Source organism: Cheilinus undulatus, linkage group 1, assembly GCF_018320785.1.
Source record: "Cheilinus undulatus linkage group 1, ASM1832078v1, whole genome shotgun sequence".
NCBI classification, from domain to species: domain Eukaryota; kingdom Metazoa; phylum Chordata; class Actinopteri; order Labriformes; family Labridae; genus Cheilinus; species Cheilinus undulatus.
The window spans coordinates 49,670,321-49,694,790 of NC_054865.1; the positions used below are offsets into that span (position 1 = coordinate 49,670,321).

Genomic DNA, 24,470 nt, shown 5'->3' on the forward strand with positions numbered 1-24,470 from the left:
AACAAAGATCTAGACAGGAGGAAACAACATCAGTAAGAGACACAAAGTGCTTCAAGTCCAGTCAGACACAGGTGCTGCCATGCACTGCCAAAGGCTATGACCGTGGTGTAAAGGTTGTTTCCAGTCGTTTGATCTTGAAAGTCTGTTGGGGTCAGAGAGTGGGAGACAGCTATAAGGAATAAATGGGAACAGAGGAAAGTTAGTGGTTTTCAGCTCTAGACAGGACTCTATGCTGCAAATATCATCAGAAAAATTCCAAAATTCATTTGGAACCAAATGAAGAGCCATCAACTGATGAAACATGCTAAGATCAGAGGTCAGTGAGCTAAACCATGACAAAACTGTTCTGAACCAAACCGGGCTGCTTTGTGGAAATGGACCATACCCAACACTGCTCAGCCAGGCTTTAGACAGAGGCTTCTTTAATTCCTACCTGCTGCTATTTCTGTTTTTTCTTTCTTTTTACCTGAATATTTCACTACTTTTAGGACAAAAGAAGCTTAAGAATGCTTTTTTTTTTTGCAGACTTGAACGCTTGCCATAATTCTGAGCAGCTCACTTCTTGCCCCCAAAGGAAAGTTACCATGTGATGTCAAAAAGAGCTCCATGTTGACGTTTCTTTATTTTTCTACAGTTTAGGTGCAGCTAATTACCTTTGGTTACATAATCATCTCTGGTTATTTCATTCAGAACTAAATGACTGCTGAATAGCACACTATAGAAAACAGTGGAAATCTCCAATGTAGTCAAAGAAGTCAATAGTTTTCAGTTGAACTTTGGTTCTTTGGTTGAATCTTAAACACAGAAAGAGAGCATTTTCTGCTTTAAGAGCAGAGGGAAACTCAGTACCCTGATGGTCCTCTGAGGAGAGCAGTGCAACCCTGATCCAGCTCTGCTGTTAATTACTGATGTTTGTTGTGTCATGATCTCAGAGCAATGGGAGGAAAACAAAAGAGATCAGGACCACCGAGGGTATGGACATGAAATGTTTGGAGAGGCAAGAACACAATGGAGAAAAAAGTTAACAGCTTAAAAGGACAATCAATGGCAAATCTACAAAGAGAAGCTGCTTTGCCAAAAATGACGTGTTTAATAGTTTCTTTGTTACTTCTATGGAGTTTGGTTCCTTTGGCCCTCATTTATCAAACACGCATACAGCAGAAAACAGTCATTTCCACTCACAGTGACCCTGTCTTCTGCGAACCTCAAGGATTCCAACTTGGATGAAATGTAGAAATGTTCTTTCAATCAAACCATTTTGTACTTTACTACTTGAGTCCTGAATGCCTTGAAACATGATGTCCTCCAAAAAGACTTACATAATATTCCTCTTTTCTTTCGTGACAAAGAAAGTTGACACTAAGCTCTGCAGTCGGACAAAATGTTAAAGTGCTGAGTAACAAAGAAATGCTGTAAGCCAGTTTTATTTTACAGACACATTTTTTCTTTGGGGAGTGGTGGTGTAATACCTCAGTCTGCCTCAGTGACCAGATCCATCACTCAGCCACACTCAAGCCTCCGGGAGGTGAGTTTGTCTCTGAGGGTTAAAAATGAAACTTTAACCCAGAATGTGCTTTTGCACTTCTCCAGAGCAGTCATGAAAACACAAGAACACATGGGGTTTATGACAGCTTGAATAAGAACCTGTGGAAAAGTCCATCTGCACGGCAAAAACACGGCTTGCATGTAAGGATTGTTTCATACAGTTCCCAAGCCCCCCCCCTCGCTCCTCTGCGTTCACATGAGTAGACTAGCATGTGTATTCTGCCCTACAGCAGGTGGCAGTGTGTGCAGAGTCAATGTGCAAATCTCTCAAAAGAAGGCATGGTACCCGAGCACGGTACACTTATGTTCATACAGGGGCCTTCACTGTCCTAAGGAGTCTTAAAGTTTCTGCATTAAACAGAGTCTTCCTGATAAATCTAGAACATAAAGGCTGTTTTATTTCTTTGCAGACACAGAGATGATGCTTTACATCCAGTCTTGCACAGAGTAGAATGACTGATGCTCGTTCTTGTCAGCTTCTCCACTGGGCAAGCCTCAGGATCCACCATCAACTCTTCAATAAGAAATGGCAGCCAAAATTTTACTTTTTTTACCAATAAGACACAGTATGGACTTCAAACAGTACAAAACATGACAAATAGAAGAGAGCACAAAGTAGGCATGTTCAAGTGAGTTTTATAGACTTAGTGGCACATATTTTCAGGCACACATTTGTGACCCACTGGAAAGGGCTCCACCACCTACTCTTCGTTCCAACCAACCAGTTAGGAACCATGCATACAGAATTCTACTGAGTCAATCCTACGATCTTTTGTTCTACAATTTACACCAAGGTCAGACTACAATCTTTAAGTGTGATTCTGGCCTGACTGGGCAGTCATAGGATTTTGGGACCCATCAGGCTGAAAACTGACAGTTTTATCCTATGAAGCATGTCAAAGCAAATGACAAGTCCACACCTGGAAAGCCTCACAACCGCCTGAAAGAAAATCTAGCAGGTTTGCGAGCCTTCTTTCCAGGTGTGATCTAGCCCCGCCCCTCTTCCTCCTAACATCACATCATTTGTGCTGATTTGTTGTACCTCAAGTCGTCTGTCTTGAACAAATGTATGGCTTTATGGTAATCAAATCTAACAAAGTGACATCCCAACAGACCAAAAAATGCTGATATTTTCCGCACCTAATTAAACCAAATTATCAATCAATCTTTATTTATATAGCACTTTTCCTAAAAAATAACGTAGCACAAAGTGCTTTACAAACAGAATAAGAAAGAAAGAATACATGACTCTACCCCAGCCCATCCCTCCCACTCCATCCCTGTCCCCTTATCCCCATCCCAAACTCAAATCCATTTGCCAAGTCCATTTTATATCATGAGCAATGGGTTCAGGAAAAGCAGGAAGGCGTGTACTGAGGTAACACCAATCTTAAAAATTCAAAAATGAGGAAATTATGATTGCTTTATTTTATATTCTGTCATATTTCTGACTTATTTCTTAAAGGAAGTTGTGTTTTGGCTTTTAGAATTTATTGCATTGTTGTACTTTAGTTTTACAGCTTCCAGGCAGAAAGAGAAACATTTTGGCTTTGGTGGTTACAGCCCTCGCCAACCCTGCTACGTCCTGCAGAACGATGCACATCTGGAAGAAGTACTCTGTTTTCAAGGGAGTCCCCTATAAAAACATTCCCCTGTTGGTGTTTCAGTCGATGACAATGTCTCACCCAGAGAGTCATTTCATGTGCAATTTAAGAGTTTCTGCTTGGATTAATAATGGATGATTTAACTGGACAAGTTCAGTGATTCCAACCATATGCAGTATGAGGGCGTGTGGAGAGAGCTTTAATTAGCACAGGGTGTTAGCTAGTCTGAATGTGTGGGCTCAGGAGAAAAGTGAAAAGGCTGCTAACTTTAGTTTGTGAGATGCTATGAAGGAAATATCTTAGCTGCCACAGAATCGCAGCTATACCTCCACTTATTCTTCTTTACATCACAGAGACTGTGTTAAGATGTCAAAACAGCGTTGACAAAGTCAGTAATAAAGGATGGAAAATGTTTGTTACCAACCTTTCCGTCACAAAGACCGCACAGTAAAATGTTAAAAGATCTTTGATAATAATAAAAACTCTGAAAAATGTGTGGTTCCGTTTTTGTAAACAAGAGGAGACTAAAATGTTGAAGTTGGTAGTTGAACATTGATGAGAATGGAAGACTCAGCAAAGAAGCAGATCAGCATTGTGCTTCACACTGAAACAAAATTTTGACCATCTTCAGGCTGGAAAAACTCAAAACAGGTTCAGGCTCAGGTACCAACTATAGAATATCATATGACTTGTTTCCACCAGAGAGTTTGGTTTGGTTTGGTGCAGTTTGGTACAATTTTGTATGCTAAACCTCAAACTGGCTTGCGTCTCCACTAGGGATGTAATGATATGAAAATTTCATATAATGGTTATTGTGACCAAAATTATCACGGTTATCATTATTATCACGGTATTGTTAAAATGTGCTCGAAATGTTCAAAAAGTACTTATACACACACTGAAATCATTTAACCAAGTTTTTTTTTAAATAAAATAACACACAAAATGTACTTTGTTGGCAGAACATTAAAATATTAACATCAAACATACAAATGTGCCTTAAAGATGGCACCTTACGGCCATAAGAGGTAGCTGCACTTTGTGCAAATTGTAGATAAGATCCAAGAATACTTTTCTTTATATTCAGTGCTCAAGCCACAGATCTAGTCTTACAGATCTAAGAAAAACTGGTACAGAAAGAACACTTATACTGTTTCATGTACCTTTGTGTACAATCTCTCTCTCTCTCTCTCTCTCGCTCTTTCGCTCTCTCTCGCACACTCTCTCTCGCCATGTTTTCAAACTGCGCACGCACACCAGAGTGTCAGAGAACACTGCTCCTTCTTCTTCTATGGTGTTTAACGGCAGCTGGCATCCATGAAGTTGCATTACTGCCACAGAGCGCTGCGGCTTCTCCGGGAATTGAGCAGTATCACCGTGAGTTTTCAAAGTGCGGTAATCAAACATAGTTTTAACAGTAATTAAAGTTTGAAATGGTAATACTAACCGTCTCAAATTTGACCACGGTTTATAGTGATACTGGTTAACGTTACATCCCTAGTCTCCACTGACACCCGTACCCTCACTTGTGGGCGGGGATGTACACTGGAAGTCGATAGCAGTGTGGGCCATGCAATGGCGTGACATCATCCAGCTGGAACACCTTCTCATTTCTAACAGCACCATCTAACTCTCTCTGCACCTCCTCATCAACGATAACCCCCATGAAGGTCTGCACCTCTGAGGTCGTCCATGGGGCGACGTTACAAGTGGACATGATGGTCAATCTGTAGAAATTCTTCCCGACATCACAGCTGAAGATCACAGGATATTTAACAGGATATTTATTTTGGGACGGTACGGTATGGATTTTTGGGACCCTTTCTAACTTTATCTCTATGGAAACAGCAAAAAAACCGTGCCGTCCCACACCAATCTGAACTGGACTGCCCAGTGGAAACTATCTACTAGACTAAGGCCAAAATTTGTACTTGCAAACATGCAACAAGAAAGATTGAATTGATGCTCTCTCTTTTTCTCTCTCCATCTTGGCACAGTGCTGTGATGCACAAGCTTGGGGAAAAAAATCACCTTCACTGTTTATTGTCCTTGTAGAATAAGACCGTTTCTACATACTGTGAGTTTTTGTAATGAATAGATATAAACACATCAGACTCAATGTGCTAGATTGATATGTTTGATGCTTTTGTCAAATTAAGAATCCAAAAATGCATCCAGAAAAAAAATGGTCACAGTGTGCGAAGACTTTAAAAATCAGATAGCTTCTGAAATCAGCACTGGTCTGTGTGATGCTGTGTTAGTAAGAACTAAGCTGGCAGCACAGTAACACTGTTATGACTCCATTTATTCTCCTCCTCCTTCATCAGAGATGGTTTCATGTGAAGGCGAGTTCAAAATAACCTCTCTGGTTTGACCTCTAACAGCCAGTCTCCTCCACCTGCACAGTCTGATCTGTTCTGCGTTTGTGTTTCATCATCTGCAGAGTTGAAAGCATTTCAGGTAGAACTGTCCTCCTGACACATGTTGCTGTGCTCACAGTCAAGAAGCATAAATAGAGAAATCTGCCGTTCTCCATCTGTCGGGAAGCATAAATATAAATACAGCAGAGTTATCCTTTTATAACCACAACATTTGGTAGTCGATTAACATTAGTCTTACAAAAGCTGAGAATTTATTGTTCAAATGAAATAATCTTTGGAGGTTGACTGAGCCAAGCTTTTATCCAAACAGAGAACCGTTTGTGTTTCCTTCTTTGATTATCACTTCCAGCTATTGGCAGATGGAGAGAAAATGCTGGTTCACTGTGTCCTGGCTCCTGCACTCACATTACAAATGCATCTCATCACTTCCTCACAGTGAGACGCTGATGAGGAGACAGCCGCAGTGAGCTAATTTTCTCTGCTAAATGGTGTCTGGTCAGCAGTGATAAGACAAAAAGGAGCGAGGTGAGAGAGGTGAATCGAGGCCTGTGGTCATTTTGGCGGCAGGACGCTCAGGCCACATTCCTTTTTCAAAATCTGCCTTCAAATACGGGATGAACTCCAAGGGTCATCCAGCAAATTTAACTGGTAAAATGCAAATGGTTTGTCAGTGAAACTATGCTTTGAGGTACTGCACTGTAGTTTAACCTTTAGGGTGAGCTTTATACATGTAGGAGTCCACAGTCAACCTGATGATGTGTGGGATGTAAACTATAAACATGGAGACAATCAAGGAGGTTACTATACAATTACTATAGTACTATGCATGTTAGGAATGGGCGATATCTTATTGTTTGCAATATACTGCGATAAAAAACTTTCCACGATGAGAAAACAGCATTCAGTAATGATAACAATAAACTATGGTTGAAGACATATGTGTCTGCGATCATCGCGCACACTTACATCATCAAGTGCGACACTTTGACGGACATATTTGTCTCAGTGCAGGAACAGTGCACAAGGTAAGGACGTGGAGACTGTGGACTTGGTTATAAATTTGCTGGTAAACTTCCAGCTTTTGTCTCTGCTGCTACGACTATAACACCTCCTCTGCCTGCGCTGCCTCCACCACACATGTATACAGCATACAGCATCAGCTGTGTGTTAATTTCTGAGGAAGCTGACGCATTAAACTGACGCAGCCATCACGCATCTGCGTCAGTAGAAAGTACATTTCCAGCCTAAAAGTCTCACAGATGTTTGAGCATCCTTAGCCAAGGAGCGTAGTCTGCATTTAACTTCCTTTCCAACACAGAGCAGACTCATAAATGTTCCTGCGTTACAACATAGTGGAGTAACACCCAGAGGACAGGATGTGGGACACGTGCTCTCTTCTCTTTTTGAAATATTTACTTGGGAATTGAGCAGAATACAAAACACAGAAAATGCAAAATAGTCTCCTCTCTCATTTCATAAAGAAAACACGTTCAGAGCCGGCTGGTGCAAGTGAAACTGAGCATGTTTATATAGCTACGTTACATAAATACAGATCCTTTACATCCTGACGCACAGGAGACAAAAAAGGGAAAATAGTGGTGGGGTCAAACACTAACATTCCTCTGCACCTTCAGGTGTGCTCCACTGCTAAAAGCCTGCATGTGAACACGTGTGTGGAAAGGCTGACAGACGTCCTGAAGACGAGGTGAGACACTGATGAAGCTTTTTATGTGTTTGTGTGCAGGAACAAGGTCATGGGGTCGCATTCTTGCATTAACACAGGCTTTACAAAAGGCAGAAACTGAAGTGGTCAACCTGTGTGGTTTTCTAAAAATGTAGGACAAGTACATAAAGCTATTAATCCAATCGGTAGTTCCCTCTTTGATAATTCGAAGCACATGCAGTGATAATAAAATAACATCATGCATAATAAAAAGAGGGGTGGAACAACCCAGGGTGTTGGCGGCTCTAGCAGATATCTCATTTCTTTCTAATGCCTGTGTCTTTGTGGACCCACGGGGATTTTTCATGAAACTCTGACAGAAAACAGCCGTGGGTATTGTTTCATGTAACACCCAGAAAGTACAGTTAACTCCTCATTTATTGCAAAACTGTAACTAAAAAAAAGAAGCTGACCTAGTTTACCACAATCCTTTGGATAAGAAGCAGAGGAGAGCTCTGGTGTGTCACTCCCAGGTTAGACCGACCACAGAGCCACATGACGGCCAAAGAATGATACTCATCCTCGCCATGCTGTCCCGTCGCTAAAAATACAGAACAAACCACGGCAGCAGTACTGTGGCACACATTACATAAGGCCTGCATATATAGACTGCATAACTAGGACTGAATTTATTGTCTTCAACCCTCTCTCTGCCTGGCCTACATTTCAGGAATAGAAGAAATCAACATCACTAAGTTCATGTAGGAGACACGGGTGACAGAGAGAGAAATTCACTATATTTCTCTGTTCCTACTTCAGCTGAGACAAGCTACACACATTACAACATCTAACGATTGATAAACTGACAGTGCACTATTAACAAAAACTAACAGGAAAACACAAACAGGAAAGCAAAATGTATGCCTAGTGGTCATATGGCACCTTGATGTGTACAGTTGTATGACAGTGAAAGCACAGTGACAACAAGAAGGGCTAGGCAGGTCAATAATCAGGAATGCAGTTATTAGCTTAAAAAGTTAATTATTGTTATCTGATATGCAAAGTTTTAATAATAATAATCATCCAATGTAACAGTTTTAAAAGATGTGCATGTAGCTGTGAATACTGGCCTATATTGGTTGTAAATATTAGCCTTATGTACTGCACAAATAACAGGAGTTTAAAGAGGAACCAGCAGATCTAAACCTAGCACAAAAAAGTAAGGAAATGAGTGTTTGGTAGATTATTTCTTTGTTCCAACAATGCTTCCTGTAAATTAATCACATACTGTTGGAAATCAACCATTTCTCTTTTAAATGGTGACAACTTTAAAAGGAACATGCATTTGTGGTATGAGCAGCAGAGTGAATGCCAAATCTTCTCTGCCAATAACTAACAGCTTATTCTGCCATTGACTCTTGTTTGGTGTTTGGTGAATTGGATGATTGAAGTCTGAAGAAATAAGACATACTGTCAGTTTAACAATGTATTCATTCAACAAACAGGAGCCTCAACAGAGTAGTGGAATAACCACACACAGCCACAACAGCCTGGCACCTCCTTCTCATGCTGGTCACCAGCCTGGACACACACTGGTGTGAGATGGCATCCCATTCTGCAACCAGCATTTGACGCAAGTCAGCCAGTATGGTTGTGTTTTGTAGGTCACTCTGGCAAAGCTGATTCCACATGTGTTCAGTGGGGTCCAGGTTAGGACTGCTGGCAGGCCATGCCATCCTCTCAACTCCCAAATTCTGGAGATAGTCTCTGATAGACCCTGCTCTGTGAGGGCGAGTGTTGTCCTCTTGGAGGATAAAGTCCAATCCCAGACTGTGGAGATATGGGATTGCCACTGGTGGCAGAGTCTCATCTTGACATCTCTCTGCAGTGAGATTTCCTCCAATGATGACAAGCCTCGTTTTTTCCAGTGAGGGAGATGCCGCAACACACATCACACTACCTCTGACAAAAGATGTTACTCCATTGGTGCAACAATCAGCATTACATTCTCCATGTCTTCTCCACACTCTGACCCTGTGATCCAGCTGCCATATGCAGAATCTCAACATAACGTTCCTCCACATGTTTAGGCTCCACAGCATGTGTTGCTACTCAGCTCTGCTGTTCATTCCACAAATGCATGTTCCTCACAAATGCAGTACCATTTAAAAGGGAAATAAACAGGCTTTCCAATGGTATAAGATTTATTGCAAAGAAGCCTTGTTACATCAAGGAAATAATCTACCAAACACAAATTACCTTACTTTTTGAGCTAAGTTTACTTTAGCTTATGTTATTTTCTGAGTTTATGCCCATTCCTTCAATCTTCCAGTGTAGTTTAAGGACTTAGATTGTGGGTATGAACTACATTTGTATCTGTTTTGATATTGGTATCTACTGAAAAGACAAACCAAAATGCATTTGGAAATATTTGCATATTGGATATCTGCAAAATCCAGTATTGTGCATCCTTAGAATTAACAGCTAAATGCTGCAAGACACAGTAAAAGAACAACTGCTTCCAGAAGCAGTTCCTGATCTGGCCTCCATGGCAAATAACATCTTTTTACACAAAAAAAAAAAACAAAAAAAAAACATTTTTAAGGATTTCTCTGGCTTTGAAAACGGCTGGAAATATACAACGTGGCTGACTATATAAGGGTTTGGTCATATATTCATTAATTAAGACATTTCAGTGCAAAATTTCTACATAAGGTACCTTTTGTATGTACTTTAGGTGAACTTAAGTGCTGAGACAGCATATCATTCTGACATTCCCATCCATTATTTAGTCCATCTTGCTCAGATCATCACTAGATTCCATTCTACAAGCTGCATCCACAAGATGCAGAGCTGTGACTCACACCCTGCCTGACACATCCACATAAAAATCTGCTTCAAGGCTTAAGTGGTCTAATCCAAACATCTTAATTTGCTGGCTGCCCTACTTCTCCCCTGGCAGACTGACCTGGAAGGAAAAGTGGACGTGGACTGACGGTAAACGCCCAGAAAGAAATCACAACTGATACCTCTCAGCAGAGAAAGAAAGAGCGGTGAGCATTTAAGGCAGGATGGGCTCAGGCTGCGAACATTTTTAAGAGGTCACTGGAGTCTTTCACATTGGTCCTGAAGCACTACAGTAATATTTACGAATCTCTGAATGATTTATGGTGGGGCTGGATCCAGCAAAAATGCCTAAAGACACAGATTTCCCTGAGAGGTTGCACACTATTCGTATTTGAAAGGCAGCAATCAGCATTTCACTGCAGAATACCTTAAAGATGTGCTTTAAATGTGCTTTAAAAGGGGCTTTTTGGCTTGACACAGCTAGATGCGCTGATTATCTGGGATCTATCTAATGCTATGCAGTAACCACACAGCATAAAGAGAAGTGTGGGAGCCAGATACAAGAGAAATAAAGAAACTTTAAACTCGGCCACATGGGTCTGGTGCCAGAGCCAAAGACAAAGCTTCCCAGCCTAAACTCGCTGGCTTATAACCACAGTGGGAAATCAGGGAGGAGTTCGATAAGATTTCCAGACCCAACAGGCCTTCAGTCTCCTCTGCAAGGGTTTTATTTAAGCAAACGTGACAAGCGAACGATTTCCAGCTGTCTTGAGTTCACAAGAACCGGAGCCAATGAAACTCACCAAAGGGACTCTGGTTTGAGGCTCGCTAAGCTCTGGTCACTGCTCTGGGCTGCAGCTGTAAAGACACCGAGTACAGACACAGCCGCAGCAGGGCAGACACGTGGAGGAGGTGAAAAGGAATGTGCTCAAGAACATAAACACAAGCCAGTAGGAAGCCCCACTGGCCAAGCATCTGCTTCCAGTTAGTCCACAGCGGAGGGCGTTTGGATCTTGTGGCTCTTTCAGCAACATCAGGTCATTTTACACTGAGGGAGAAAGATGACCTTTGTGAGAAATGAGCTGCATTTTGTCCATGTTGAACCACTATCTTCTTGCAACCATAAGCATGAGCATAACTAACTGCAGTGTAATAAAGCCACTGCGGGATGGTGCTGGGCTGAAAGATATACTGAAATATTTTGTTGCAGAAGTAGTAGTTTTATTCAGTCATCTCACAAATTCAAAAATTATAATGTAGACAGACCTTCAGCAGACACGTGACAACCATGTTGTCCCTCACTAAAGATATCCAGTAGTAAATCTCTCTCATAAATGCACTGATTGAAGTGGGACGATGCTGAGATATTTCTGCAGCTTCATGCTGTCAATATCATCCTCTACTCCGGCGCTCAAGGATGTTGGTTGTGATATGCTGCCTCCTCAAACAAAAGCCTTTAAACATGCAGCTTTGATTATGGAATCTCAAGTGAAGCATTCCAAAGGAGAGTGATGTTATTTGAGCGTCTTTATATTATATACTGAATATCGTGAAAATATCAAACATGAAGAACAAGAAAGAGTGGAATGATCATCCCTACCACACATGTAAGTAAGCCAAATACCCTCAAAGAATTGTGCAACGAGCTTTAGTCTCTGCCTGTTATGTGAATGAGAAATGTTTGCATATTTAGTGTTGCAGAAAATTATTCTACCACGGCCTCCTCTTGCAGATGACTACACTTTCATTATCATATCATTGCCAGGTTAATTACATAAAAACAGCAGCAAACATGGACTTTAATTGCTCTAAGATGGAGTAAATGTAGGCATGAGACAGAATTCATGGGAGATAATTGGAAGGCATTAACCTTTGCCTAAGACTTTGTGTTTTAATGAGGTATGAGACTATTCGTGGCTGTCAGTTTGTGTACGTGCCTGCATCTTGAGGCAGTGGGGCTTTTTTTAAAGTCTGAAACATATTTTACTACAGGGAAGATCAAAATCAAATTATCTTACAGCCACCAATCATGTAGAAAGAGCTGTTCAGGTTACAAGGTGACAATAAACACGATGTTCCTACAAATGATGCATTCCACTGTGAGTCACAAATAAGCAACCTGCATCGCCTGTGGTATAAAGATGTAAGAAAACAGTGACACATAACTGAACCAGATTACAATGATTCCTGTGTTTTTATGTAAATGTAATGAACATTATGAATGCTGGGGAAAAAATCAATTCACATCAGAATCCCAATTATGAACAGCAATCAAGTGGCATCTTTTTTCTAAAGGGAAGGTTTCAGCCCTACCCCTTATCACTCTGTGTCGAGGGGAAAGGGGGAGGGGTAGACAGAGGTCAAGGGTTGAAGGGAAGGATTAACAGATAGAAATGGGACTGACCTTAAGTGTATTTGAGCTCATCTATAAGAGACAAAATCCAATGCCTTCTGTGTGAATTCTGTCATTATATTTATGGACTGAAGTCTTCATCACATACACCTGATTTTCAGGATTTAAAGACATGCAGACTTGTGTCCTAACAGAAACCAGTTTTAATCTCCATCCAGATGTGGATGGATTTATTTTATAAAGTGTTTTATTAAATGTACTGAAGTAAACATGAGTCAGCAGCCAGTTTGAGCACAGCAAACCCAGTGCTTTGTAGGCAGCAGCAGCAGTCGAGTTGATGGAATATGCTTAATATTTACTGGCTGGCAATTCAATTTTATTCAATAACTCTATTAGAGAACTTTTGGTGCACCAATAATTTGATTTAGTGACACGACTGTATTCTAGATATAACATCACGTCACTGGGTACGCAACACTCCATAGATTAGCTGCTGATAGCTGAGCTGAGCTCAAACATCATTGATTTTCAGGTTTTGAATGCAGAACCAACTCCTTCTGGAGCCCAGTTTCTCCATCCACTTTCACAGAAGACACATCCAGAATAACAGAGAAAAGGAGGCTTTCTTCCTGTCATCAAACATCCTCTGAAATGTCTCAGCTTTGTGAACCATGCTACAAAAACTACGTTTTAACATCAAGGTTAAACTATGAGAAAAAGTTCTTTATTCAGTAAGGTCAGAGGAGGTTTAGCTGCAGCGCTCGTTTTTTTCTGCAGATAAACTCCTTGACTTCACATTAAAGCTTCAAAGTTGAGCATTATTCAGAGCAGGAGGAGGGCGATGAGGGTCGGGTCACTGATGTTTTATCCATTAACACTCACTTAACTTCCTTTTTAATGAGCAAAGGGATGGATATAATAGAAGATCATGGGGCTTTAATTATGCAGAGAGGAGGATCAATGGATAGAAAGTGGAAGTAACAGTGTAAGAATTGGCAGTTTGTGCCCTGCCACTGCTAACCCATATCCATAACAAAGATGCTAATGGTACAGTGAGTAGAAAAAAGCAGGGAAGCTAAGTGCCCAAAAGTTTGCACAAGTTGTTAACCCACATTTTAGTAACTAAATTCGTATTCAGCTCAGGTTTTATGACAATCTGTCTCTCTTGGTGGGAGGGGATGATTGATGAGTTTGTTACGGATAATTAAGCACAAACTGTGATAGATGGTGATACAGCAGCAGGGGAAACAGCAGCCAAAGACTTAGCATTCAGATACTGATCCCATTAAAGTCAATGTCTGATTGCAGCAGTAAAACAAGCACTCAAAAACAGTGAACTATAAATAGGCTGGGGAACAGACTTATAACTACTACACCCTACATCAGGCCTGTGCTCAAAATATCATAGCTTGTATCATCCTTTACTCCTTGTCTACACATGAATCAATGCAGATATTACAGAACTAATATGACCATAAATGCTGTGATGGAAGTTAAGAAATACTCGTCCCCTTCACAGAAAGTCAACAGGCTGCAGCAGATGCAGAACTAGATGATGCAGCTCTCCCCTCAAGTCAAAACTAACAAATATGAATGAGAACGCCCATCCACTACCAGCTAAAATGCAAGCAAAGATAACTAATTATTTCAGGGTTTCTTCAAATACTAGAAGGTCAGGTGCTGGATGTAAGACATGAAACATGTATGCTCTGATTAAACACAGTAAAATAGAAGGAATGCATGATATTTAGTGGGGATGCTGAGCATCCACACTATTGATATTCGCGTCGGCTATTTTGTTTATTATTTTTCCTCTCTGGCTATCCCCTCCTTCATACTTTGTTGTATCGACACCATTTAAACTTAAAAAATTCAGTTTCTTCATCATTCGACTGCTATGACTTTTCTCATTTCTAACTTTTAGCCTATAATTTTTAAAATATAGCTATTTTCAGCTATTTCTATGCTTTATTAAGCCATTGAATGCAATTTTCAGCTACTTTTATGCTACTTTATGCTATTTTTATGCTATTTTCAGCACTTTTTGTGGTTTTGGCTATTTTCAGCAGTTCTACCACAATTCAGCTCTCAGGCTCTCAGCATGTGACCCCACACAATTTCAGCTGAAATTGCAATTTTGATCTAGTATCAGTATGATATTGCTATCAGCTAACATGAAAATTGCAGCCAATATTTACAGCCAATATATTGGCCGTACATATTGACAAAATGTACAACTGTGCCATCAGGTATAGATTGTTGCTGCACACTTAAGGAAGCTCACCATGAGCCCTGATCATTTGAACAAAGGCCCAAACGAGGGATGCAAAAATACTGATGCCAGTATTGGGTATCGGTGCTGTTTTAACCTTAAAATGTGCACAATATTGTATTTGCATTTATTAATAGCTTAGGGATTACAGAGTATTTTTTATATCCTCCTGGATCTCTGAAGACATGAGTGATCATGTTTGAAGTTATAGGGTCCTAAAACCTTTGCATTTGCTTTTCCTCAACAATAATGAACACCAAACTGTGTTGAATTCTGTGTAGGAATCTTCGTTAACCAAACATTGATGTTTCTCGCGATAGATGTTGTATTGTGGCCTCTGTAATGTGATACACATTATGTCATGAGGCTGTAGGAAATACTCAGTCCAACTCTACACCAAGCTATCAGCTGTTATACTGATTGTATTATCTGTCTTCTTTGAGCATTCTGAAGCTTTTATTCTAGTGGTTTGAAAATTAAAAACAATTTTCCACCTGCCCCAGATTCCCCTCATGTTCTGCAGCCAGCCAATCTTCTTCTGGAGAATTAAGATCCTGATTCTCTCTCAATATTCTTATTTTTTTCCAACTGAAAATTTTATTGGATTTAAATAAAACTACTTCAGCTGTAGAATCCCCATCAGATTGCATGCATAACTCAGTAACATTTTACTTCTATCATTACTTTGCAGCCCTAATCACTTTTTGATCAAACTACACAACAGAGGTGATAAGGTAAAGAGGCAAAATCAAGTGACAGGAGTAAAATTTATCAGTCTGTTTTTTCAGTCTACTCACCCGTCTATCTTCCACTTATCCAGTCACAGTAGCAGCGGGGAAAAAAAAAAAAAAAAAAAAAAAGTCAATCCAGACATCCCAAACTTTAGCATTGTTTTCCAGCTTCTCCTGAGGGATCCCAGGGCGTTTCCAGGCCAGAAGGGATATACAACACCTCAAGCGTGCTCTGGGTTCCCTAAGGTCTCCTCCCAGTTAGACATGTCCTGAAGACCTCCAAGGGAAGACGACCAGGAGGCATCTGATGCCTAAACCCTCTTGACTGGCTCCTGTCAATGTGATGGAGCAGCAGCAGTGCTCTGAGCTACCTTCAGATGTCCAGAGGTCTCACCTCAGATTCATTTATAAATTGAAAGCTTCACCTTTCAGCTCATTTCCTCTTCAGCGCTAAAAAACTGTTGCATCACTGCTAAAGCTGCACCAACCCGCCTTTAAATCTCAGGATTTTACCCCCATGCATGTTGAACAAGACAAAGATAATTAAATTGCTTTTCTTGGGGTGAAAACTCAAGAGCTACTCCCTATCAGAAGTAAACTCAACAGAGAGCTACATAACGCAAACCATGGCGACCGTAGACATGTTTTTGTCATTTTTGATACGATAAGAACTCACTGCTGTTCTTTGTTCTTCTTTTAACAAAGAAATATCGTCAAGTTTTGATAAAACTGGAGCTTCATCAGCATCCACGCTAATCTCTTCCACTATAACTGCACTGGCCTCTCGTTGCTGCCTGCTTATGTCATGACTTCGCCGCACCCAAAGTACTGCCCCTCTCTTCACGGATTGGTCCTGTCACTTTCTAACTGGGCCCAAACAGTTCAGATAGGAGCTTTACAAGATGGATTCGCCAGTGAGAAACATGGAAATGGACGTATCCATCTGCTTTGAAGGGTTAGCTAGTCAAAGTAAATGTCTTATAATATTTTCATTTATCTTAAATGCACATTTGAGAACAAGAAATGCACAATACATGATAATTTTGGAGGTTACTTCAGCAGGAAATGTGGAGAAGCCAAAAACACCCAGGGCTTGTTGGCTAACATGTCTATAATGGTACAAGACCGCTAAACAAAGAATGATAATTGCAGGGCGTAAAAAGAACAAATTTAGAAAATAATAATAAAACAAATTTGCACAACTGGATTTTCACTTCCCGGTTCACTTCCCGGTCATGGCCTTTCTTGGTGGAGTCTGCATGTTCTCCCTGTGCATGCTAGGGTTCTATCCAGGTACTCCGGCTTCCTCCCACCTTTTGTGTAATTTGTGATCACAGATAGATCTTGGTATTTAACAAACTATAAATCTTGGCCACTTTGCATGGTCATTGCTATAAATCCCCAACGACAAAGGCACCAATTTGTTTCTTATCCGCAACCCCAAAAAATGTGTAGCTTTTTGTGAAAAAGAGTTAAACATGCATGGTTAACTTGATATAAATTGCATGCATCAGCTTCATCAGCTTTTCTGTCTCATAGAAGATAAAATCAGTTAATCAGCATGACACAAGAGATAATAGTTATGCAATTCAATAAAACAGACAAGTAATGACTGCCACAAAAGTAACATATCAGCTTTAGTGGAAAAAAATGACACTGCCTTTAATCAAGGTCATATTTCAGGAAACATCTAGGGGTAAATGCAGGGGTAAGACTCTCAGGTGTCAAGCATGTACTAGACGTTACCATCCTGTCAGTGTGTGCAGTATTAGCACAGAGAAGTGCTAATGCACTGCCCTGTTGAAATTAACACCATGTCTCAATGAAACCAGATCTCACAAACCTTCCCTCCTCTTCCAGCCTGATCCTTTAATTCCATAAATGGCTCTTCATCCTGGGGTTAAACAAACCTACACATTTGATTCCCAGTGTGACGTCTTTTGATCTGTGGCTTGTAAACATCAGACGTTGGCAGTTCTGATTCAGTGACGTCTTTACTGTCTCCTGATAAACGCCCACTTCTCTCTGAATGATGAGAAGAAAGGGTGGACAGCAGGGGAGTAATCCTTTACCCTTATGAAGCAGGTACACCCCACACAGCTGCAGCAGAATAATACAAGTATCAGACAATTACAGGCCTCAGAGTCACGACTGTGTTGTAACCATATCCAAAAAAAGGTTAAAGTTGAATTTAGCAAACTGATAAGTTTCACAAAGAGCAAACAGACAAGAAAATCTGAGTAATCTGTGATCCAGTTCAGAAAATACATACTCCAGGGTATTAGAATATAGTTACATACATTACTAATAATATATGTAAAAATTAGGAGGAGACTGATTATCAACCAGGCCAAACATCAGGGCTGATATTTGGCTGTTTATCTATATTGGCATACTATTTGACCAATCAAAATGAATAACGTTGTTAGCATGCCACTTTAGCTCCGGTGTGTCCTCCCCTCTGGCTCTGTTTTCACTCTCCACAGTCTCACTTAATGTCCCACCCACAACACTATCAGACCGCCTAGACCAGCACCAGCCAATCAACACTGAGACTTGTGTGCCACTGACACAGTGACACAACAGTGGAGTATTTTGCCTCCCTGGGGCTGATTTGCAATTCACCTAGGCATGATTAAATTATCTTTATTGCCTATGCCATGGTTGAGTACATTTTACAGTTGAAAGGTTCATGATTTCTGCAAGGATGTGTGGTTTCATGCAAAATTCTGTGGTTTTCCACCTCAAAAGTTCACTTTTCTTCATTGATAACACTATCGTTGTTTTCTACCTAGAAAGTTAACTTTTCTTTGTCAATGGCAGCATATTAACTCTGTGACTCCATAACCTCCTGATGACCTGCAGCTTATGTTGATAAAGTGATGTGCGCGGTTAATCGTCGGTTAATTATCAAATTATATTATAAAAATAAAAAAACAGCGAGACTGTTATTTCAAATCAGGTGCAGTATATTACACTGATGTCATCTAAATTGTGTCCTATATACCAATGCAACTAATATACAAACTGCTGAGACACACTGTCGTTACTGCAAGTGCTTCGAGCTACCACTATCTTACATTGCACAAGACATATGATGAATGAAAACTCCTTCATTTCATTTTGTTTTACAGGTGGCCACTATGCTGCTCAGACTGTGCTAAAATACATAACACCCACCAGATCAACTGGGATTGGTGCCACTTTTTAACCGCTTTTCTTCCTTGTTAGGACTTAATCTTGCATTTAATAAAACAGTGTGTTTGCTGTTAAAAGAAAAGAAACTGGAGTCTAATAGGATGAGGATGCTGCCCTCTCTCTCTCCTTGACACATATCATTAGACTCACAGCATAATTGCTGAAGTCATACTTTAAGATTTTCAGAAAAATATGAATCAGCAACATTAGGAGAGTATAGTTAGGCCGATATCACAATTTGGCAGAAAAAAATGTTTAGGCAATCATGCTATGAGGCTAACGATATGCAAATAAGGCCTGATTAATATTTCTAGGTCAAATCTACATTGTTGCATACAGGTTTGCGTAGCCTTGAACCTTCACAAAAGCCTACTTCCTTTAACCATAAAGGCAAACGTTCTGATTAACACCTTGTCTCATAACACATCCAGCTGTGTCTAAAGTCCATAGCATCAGTGACTTCCAAACTCTGCTTTTCTTCCTCTGCCTAAGCTAAACCTTATTCTGCCCTTTTATCATTACAGCAGAGCTGTGTGATTTCCCACAGAGACAAAGCAAATTAATGTTTCTTTTCTGACAGATGACTTTCCTGGTAGCTGTGAATCTCACTTGGATGATGACATCAGTACAGAATGCCTAAAATCATCTCACCCAGCACCAGATGCCACCCACTAACTGAGGACACATCCCGCCTTTCTCCCTGCAGACAATACTGTGAGCTTACAGCTAATTAGTGTTTGTGGATGGTATTCCCTGGGAACATGTAATCCTTTCCTCAGTCTTTCTTCATGTAAATCCATCCAGCTTCTTCACCAGAACAGAATCTTTGGCTTTGTTGCAGAAAACTGGGCAACAAGCTGTGCTGCGGCCTTCAGGGTGACACAATATTCTGTTTTTATCAGAAGATTTTACATCACTGTAACAGAAGTTCTGCCTTCAACAAGTCTTGGTAGAAAATATTAGGGTTGTGGCATCATCTGCAGTGACAAAGAAACTAGAGATGTTTCAATACCATTTTTTCCTTGCTGACACAGAATCCAATACCAAGGTACTAAATATTAAAATAACAACAACACAGGTGGCTGTATCATAGGCTCTCTCTATCCCTCTCTCCACTACGTTCGACTCAGGCAGCATCACATGATGACGTAACAGCCTACCATTGGCTGACAGACCCTCACAAAGGGAAAACAATATGACAAATAGCATTTAGCAAAAAACATGATCAAGGCCTCCTACAATAGTTCAAACCTGCACAAACAGTATGATAGGAAACTCGATAGTCCAATCATCAACAGCCACATCAACAGCATGAAATTTGCAGTGAATCTGATCACAGACAACAGTACTGATGATATCATCATTGTCGTCATTGAGCACATCTTAAATGGAATAAACTTCTAAAAAAAATTTTTCATATTCCTGAAGGAATGTGTAAGTGAGCGTCCACATTTTGTTGCTGACAGCTCAATGACATGGAATATGCTGCTCGCTTTGTTTATGTTCACTATATTACGCAATATGGGAATTGCATGCCTCTCCTTGCCTCAGGTATTAAGCCTGCCTCTGCCACAGGAGGTGACATGTGGTGTCAATTACAGGTGGACAGCCGGCATTAACCCTGAGGCTGGTGTCAGGGTGAGAGGAGCCAGGGTTACTGAGCGTACATAAGGTCTTCAATCAGCTCAGCACTCACGTAGAGCTGTCTGTCCTTTCATCTTTTACTCACTGCCGTAAATCCTCTGCCTGGATCTGCACGGGACTTCACAGCACAGCAGAGCGACCTATGAGACTGGTTTCTGCCATTTGAGTGCTCATTTGCTGGATGACAGTGGCCTAAAGTATTTCTCTTTTTCCTCTCTGGCATTCCAATAAGGCGCCCTCCTGCCCCCTAAACATGAACAGACACGGCAAAAAAAGACAAACAGCCTGCCCTTCACATGCAGAACAACAGAACCTAGCCACGATAAAACTCCATAATAAGTGAAGAGACTAAGACTTGAATGAAAACCAAAAAAAGAAAAGCCACGCAGGCAGAGGATTTGTGGGATTCCAGTGTGGGTTACCTTGCTGGAATGTGGAGCTGAGGTTTTCAAATCACAGTCTTTGAGAGTATTTCTGTCACAGACGTGATTTGACCAGACTTGCCTATCCCGTGCGACACCACTGAACGATGCAGAGGGGAATTCTTTGGGAAGTAAACCCTCAGTATGTCAAAACCCGATGACAGCCATCACTGCCGTGCGTGTCTGAGGTCTGATGTGAAAAAGAAGCAGTAAACTATGACAGCTTGAGTTCTGGTTCACTATACTTATCAGACAGAAATATTTTCACTGATGCCGCAGATGTAAGTAGATACTTTCACTTAGCAGCTAGGTTTGCAAAAACTTGACAGGCGATACTCCAAGGGGAGTAATAATAAACAAATGATTATCTCAAAATATGTTCACATTAAATTGAGTAGTCTAAAGTCAAGAAAACATCAAGAAAACACACATATTTAAGCACTGTCTATTTAACATTGCTGCAACTGTTAGAGATGATTGGTCTTTTCCATAGCAACAACTCTTAGGGACTTAACTTTTAAGTTACTGTACAATAAAGCCCATCTATACAAAAAGGATAGTACTGCTTATTCGCTGTTTTTTATCTTTTGAATTAAGCTGCATGCACGCATGAGGTTGGTCCATCTCTAAAGCTCTTATCAAAGATAGTGCATGCATGTTTCTTGCTTTCACCATCAAAGCCTGGCATCAGTGGTGTAGTGGTTCCTGCAGAAGTGGGTACAGTTTTAGCAATCCATCCAAGAAAACAATAAATGGCCTGTGTTGGATTGCTCTTATATATATATAGTACACCTAAAAACAGGCCTTTTGTATTTGCACATTGATGCTAAATTACTACTGCCTGACTGCAAGGAGTAAGGATTATTATGAATTGTGACAGAGCAAGCTGAGAGAAAGTAGTGCCATCACCTACATTTGCACCAATGAACCAACAAAGACAAATACGAGGACTAGCCAAGATGGAGGCAGAGTAAGGTAAGTTCCCTCTTCATCCAAGGGGAAAAATGCCTTATACCACCGAATAATGTATATCGAAGGGAATGCGGAGGTAGGCATACTCTGTGTGGACAAAAAAAATAGTGGGTTCACTCCCTATACCTGTGTATACCCTGCACTACACCATTGGATGTCATCCCAACTTCGCAGCACATATAAAAACAAAAATGCTTTAAAGGCTCAGTCATGCTATAACTGATACGTTATATTGCCAAAAGTATTTGCTCACCTGCCTCGACTCACATATGAACTTAAGTGACATCCCATTCTTAATCAATAGGGTTTAATATGACGTCAGTCCACCCTTGGCTGCTATAACAGCTTCAACTCTTCTGGGAAGGCTTTCCACAAGGTTTAGGAGTGTGTTTATGGGAATTCTTGACCATTCTTCCAGAAGTGCATTTGTGAGGTCACACACTGATGCTGACGAGAAGGGCTTGCTCTCAGTCTCCGCTCTGATTCATCTCAAAGGTGTTCTATCGGGTTGAGGTCAGGACTCTGTGCAGGCCAGTCAAGTTCATCCACACCAAACTCTCTCATCCATGCCTTTATGGACCTTGCTTTGTGCACTGGTGTAGAGTCATGCTGGAACACGAGGGGGCCATCCCCAAACTGTTCTCACAAAGTTGGAAGCATGGAATTGTCCAAAATCTCTTGTATGTATGTTGAAGCATTCAGAGTTCCTTTCACTGGAACTAAGTGGCCAAGCCCAGCTCCTGAAAAACAACCCCACACCATAATTCCCCGTCCACCAAACTTTACACTTGGCACAATGCAGTCAAACAAGTACCGTTCTCCTGGCAACCACCAAACCCAGACTCGTCCAACAGATTGCCAGATGGAGAGGCGAGATTCGTCACTCCAGAGAACACATCTCCACTGCTCTAGAGTCCAGTGGCACTTGGTGATGTATGGCTTTGATGCAGCTGCTCGGCCATGGAAACCCATTCCATGAAGCTCCCTACGCGCTGTTCTTGAAGTAATCTGAAGGCCACATGATACACCTGTTGCCATGGAAGTGATAGGAACACCTCATTTCAATTATTTGGATCGGTGAGTGAATACTTTTGGCAATATAGTGTATATCTGCTGTAAAGAATATTATTTCCACAGACAAGTTGGGCTACTACAGCCCTCCATTTCTCATTTGTTAGCCAGATATACCGTCATACATATTGCTTATGTGCACAGCCGTGTGTTTATCGGGCTGAAGTTTCTTGTGAAAAATGTATTTACAAAAAGGTAAGATAGATGCAATCATTTCCAAAATTCACAGCATTACCTCATCTACTAAAATACTTAATTTGTTGGTGTTTAATGCCTATCAAAGCAAGATTTCAATTTCACATTTATCTGCTTATGATGTGCAGGAACCAGCTGTTGGTGAGTTGACAAAAAAATGACCACAGGTAACACCACTTGCAAGCCAGATTTGAGCTGCAACAACTCAGTTCACACAGATACGACTGTGCTCTGAGACCTTTTAGAACGGTGTTGCTGCACCACAAATCTTTCGTCTGAAATGGGCTTAACAGTACATACCATGAAATTGGTGACACCAGCCTCTCTGGTCAATGGTTATTCTGTTTATTCCCTCAGAGGCTGCCAAATGTAGAATTTGAAACTGCAAACACATTTAGAGATTCCAGTTCAGATCAGAGAGGCTTCAACACAATTGGAAGCAATAAAACGATCATATTGACACCACACACTAAATGATTATTTTCAGTTGCGACAAGCCTCAAAACGTGACACCTCAACAATCGCTATGAGGGCAAATCCAGCAAATAACTGGGCTAAAACTGGCTAATGTGTTGCCAGCCTTGGTTTGAAGACAAGCGAGCAAAAGATGATAGAGAGAAAGTGACTCTAAAAATGACTAGGGATGTATTGCACCAGTTTAGTATTGGCATCGGCCAATTTTAGCCCTGTTTACAATAACAGCCAACTGATGTGATGTGTGCTTATCTATCCTCTCGAATCAATTTTATGCAGGCATATGAACTTATGAACATCCTCATTAGACAACAACTTTATTGTAGTCAACAGGAAAGAAGACGACAGAATGCAATCCTGCGAGCAATGGAAATGTTAACTAGGAAAAGAAGGTGTGATTCATGGAAGCGCTGCTTTTTCAAAGAGCATGGCACACCTTCATACTGCTGCTGCAGTTTCTTAATATTCAGATGGCACTGTAATCTAGTCCACTCATATCCTCTCTCTTTCAGCCTCTTGGAAAACAGTTGGAAAGTTTTACATTTTTATGTGTTTATTCTAGATGGCCCCTAATAACATCGTCAGACCAAATGTCAACAAGACATTTGGTTTCTGCAACTCATTTTGTTTGGGTGCTGGAATTCCTTTTCCTGGTTCTAATGCTCTAATTTCCTGTCATTAATACGAAGGTCGTAACCAAAATAATGCATTCACACTGGGCATGAACCAGACCGTGGTTCAGTTTAATCAGGACCAAGACCACCTTTTTTGGTCCTGATTGTGGTCCGGACCAAACAAGTCCAGGTTTTTTCTAAGATGTAGTTTTGGCCTTTTTGCCTTTATTAGATAGGACAGTGGATAGAGTCGGAAACAGGGAAGAGAGCGGGGAGAGACATGCAGGAAATAGTGCCACAGGCCGGATTCAAACCCAGGTTGCCTGCGTACATGGCACGCACCTTAACCACTCGACTACTGGCATGCCCCCAAGTCCAGGCATAATACCTGTTCATATTGGTTCAGATTAAACTGAAAAGTCTGAAAGTCGGAACCAAACGTTAAAGGTGTGAAAGCACCCTTGGGCTACATTCACACTGCAGG

General features: G+C 40.9%; 1 protein-coding gene across 6 annotated transcripts in view; it reads right to left on the reverse strand.

The window, feature by feature from the left end:
- LOC121507429 (C-myc promoter-binding protein-like) overlaps nt 1-24,470 on the reverse strand; it is a 114,666-nt gene that overhangs the window by 88,716 nt on the left and 1,480 nt on the right. For 5 of the 6 annotated variants that reach the window (XM_041783796.1, XM_041783779.1, XM_041783787.1 and 2 more), the window contains exon 2: nt 23,199-23,280. The exons of the other annotated variant lie outside the window; for it this stretch is intronic. The gene's annotated coding sequence lies outside the window, so the exon portion shown is untranslated. The remainder of the gene's footprint in view (nt 1-23,198; nt 23,281-24,470) is intronic. 6 annotated transcript variants of the gene reach the window in all.